General features: G+C 37.9%; 1 long non-coding RNA gene across 1 annotated transcript; it reads right to left on the minus strand.

Moving 5' to 3' along the window:
• Positions 1 to 651: 651 nt before the first annotated feature.
• LOC149167121 (uncharacterized) lies at positions 652 to 1,722 on the minus strand. Its single transcript, XR_016260532.1, has 3 exons — positions 1,665 to 1,722; positions 963 to 1,069; positions 652 to 753 (listed from the first exon to the last, which is right to left on the minus strand). It is a non-coding gene; the product is annotated as an uncharacterized LOC149167121 (long non-coding RNA).
• Positions 1,723 to 2,863: the final 1,141 nt, after the last annotated feature.

A 2,863-nucleotide genomic window follows, 5' to 3' on the forward strand; every position in this document is an offset into this window, starting at 1 on the left:
TGCTTTTTATGATGTCTATGATATTATTTAATTCAATAACTCCGTTCTCAAAGATCATCTTTTTTCTTGGAATGGACAAGAAAATCTATGTACACAACACAATTATAGTTAATTTCAGACAAATAGGCAAAGAAAAATGAAGCCTATATCATAATATTATGACAAATGAACCAAAGCACATTAAAAGGAATTAGTATTATGAAGCTATTCACTTACAGAGAAACGTAAGTTCTCCCGGCTGAATTGTGACAATTTCGTTAGTCATGACTATTGAAAGGAGTTCGGATTTTCCACAGTGTTCATGTTTTGTAGTCGACGTTTCGAGTCTGAAACTAGACTCATCATCAGGACAAAATGTGAGGAGAAAAGAAGAAAATGATAGGTATAAGTATGAAGCCCAGGATGCGAAGACCAACAGCCGACTCTTTGTCATATTTGATGATTTAATTAAATCATCAAATATGACAAAGAGTCGGCTGTTGGTCTTCGCATCCTGGGCTTCATACTTATACCTATCATTTTCTTCTTTTCTCCTCACATTTTGTCCTGATGATGAGTCTAGTTTCAGACTCGAAACGTCGACTACAAAACATGAACACTGTGGAAAATCCGAACTCCTTTCAAAAATCACACCACAGTAATCTGCAAACTAAAATAGTCATGACTAGTTTTATGCCAGGTAACCTGTATCCTTGAAGTTGGCCACTGACAATATAAATAATATCGAGTTCACAGAATGATCAATTCACACACCTACAATCCAAGCCACAAGAAACAATCAGTTATAAACAAAAATAATCTAGCTCACAAAAGCCTGAGTTTGCACAGAATTCATTGTGTGCTATTAAGAGACAGATCAATGATCTCATGTGCTAAAAGTGAATTCCTCCCCGGTGATCCAACAATATTTGGACAATCCATCCAAACACGGTAATTGCATGCATTCAAAAGAAAGATTTTACCCTTGACCAAGGAGGAGGGAGATTCTGCCAATAACCAAAGTTTAATCAACGATCCAAATAAAGCCTGGAAGCAAAATCAAGAATTGACCGACAGTATACTCCTTCGCCTGCCCAAAGAAGAAAATAAAAGATTCACATCAATGCCAAAAATTTCAACACAGAAATAGAAAATACATAAATTCATCTGCAAAAACCCTGCTAATTTCAGAGGGTGAGGCAATAAACTATGTGAATTTGCAGTTCTATTATCTTCAAACAAATTTAGCGGGGACCTGAAGCAAAAATCTAAATCTATGATCGGAGACTCGCAAAGTTCTGCATAAAGTGTAAACTCCGAGTTATCGCAAATTACGAAACAATCTAACGAAAAGACCAGGCAAAAACCTAACTCTATGCGGAAAAAACGACATTTGTTTCCTGTGTGGAACTACGAATACTTTAAATGTAAAGTTCGCGTAATTGCCGAAGAATTTAGCAACGACGATAAGTCCAAATTCTAAATTCGAATTTATCAGCAGAAACATGCTAAAAATCTGAGAATATATTAAGTTTTGAATGTTCTGAATTGAGTTCTCGCAATTTCAGAACAAACACGGAAATCAGACAAATACCTATATCTGTGGGGGTAGGAAAACGCAGATTTTTCGGAAAAACTGAGTGTAAATGCTTTGAATTTGCAGCTCGGAAAGAAAATATACTTACATGTATCTCAATATTATGGCCGGATCCTCCTCCGCTTGTCCGCCCCTTCACAGATTTATAACATGCCAACAAAAGTGACAAGTTCAGAATAGATAAAGGGAAATTTGTGTTGTTAAATAATAAAACCAGAGGCAAAGGGGGAAAGGCAGAGGAAACCAAAACTACTGAAAATAGAAATACCTCGAGGTCCATCAGTGCCATGTATTTCTGCAATGAAGTTTGATATTGGCGAATGTTATTCAGAAGCTTTTTTCCTGTAGAAATGTAACAATAGGTTTAGCAACCAATAGATAAAATCTCACATACGAGATAGCCACAAAAGAAAAAGGAAAAGAAAAGAATGTTCTTTCACTTCCTGTACTTTGCAACGAGATAAAACATCTAAATCACAGTAAAATTTCCTCTTTTGCTACTTTGAAGAAGGGAACCATAAAAACTAAAGAGCATTCACTGCAAATATCCAAATCTATGCAAATTTCCTTCACTTCCCAAGTAAGGGCGACGGAAGAGGGTCGTTAAGTCGTATCCGTTGACAGAGGCGAAGAGTGAATCAATGGGGCAGAACCTTGGTAAGCTCTCAACTGTACCAGCTCTCAACTAAGAAACGACAATGCAACATGAAATTTCAAATTTAAATAAAAATAAGAAAATCAACCGATGTCAATAAAAATAAAAATGAAAGTCGAAACTTTTATCCACCTTGTGGAGCCTACATGACGGCCATGTGCCTAACACCTATCTCCCTAGCATAACACATGCAAGCTCTACAGCAGGCCACCTAAGGTCGCATCAGGTCAACAGCTGTGATCAGGGAGATTGAAACCTGAAACCCGAGCAACAAGATTGAAACTAGTGTAACATCTGTAATCAGGCTAACATCTGTGATCAGGGATATTGAAACCTGAAACCCGAGCAGGAAGACCCTGCAATGTAATGTAATGCCACCTAATAAATCTACCACAAAGCTCTTGCGAAATGCCGCTGCCAATACTGCTGAAATAATACAGAGACCCACAAGCAGCAAGTAACTGAGGATACAAGGAGTATTCTTTGATTATCTTCGACAGCGACGCGACAGCGTTGTTAACCCACGAAGACACCGACGATGGCTTGAACTGGACAGGGTGATCGGTCGAATAAGCAGTGATTCCTGCTCGGCACTTGCTATAGAAGAAGCAGCAGTTAGCTCTAACACGAGA

Source organism: Pinus tabuliformis, chromosome 5_1 (assembly GCF_031772625.1).
Source record: "Pinus tabuliformis cultivar Carrire ecotype Pingquan chromosome 5_1, CPIR1, whole genome shotgun sequence".
Classification (NCBI taxonomy): Eukaryota; Viridiplantae; Streptophyta; class Pinopsida; order Pinales; family Pinaceae; genus Pinus; species Pinus tabuliformis.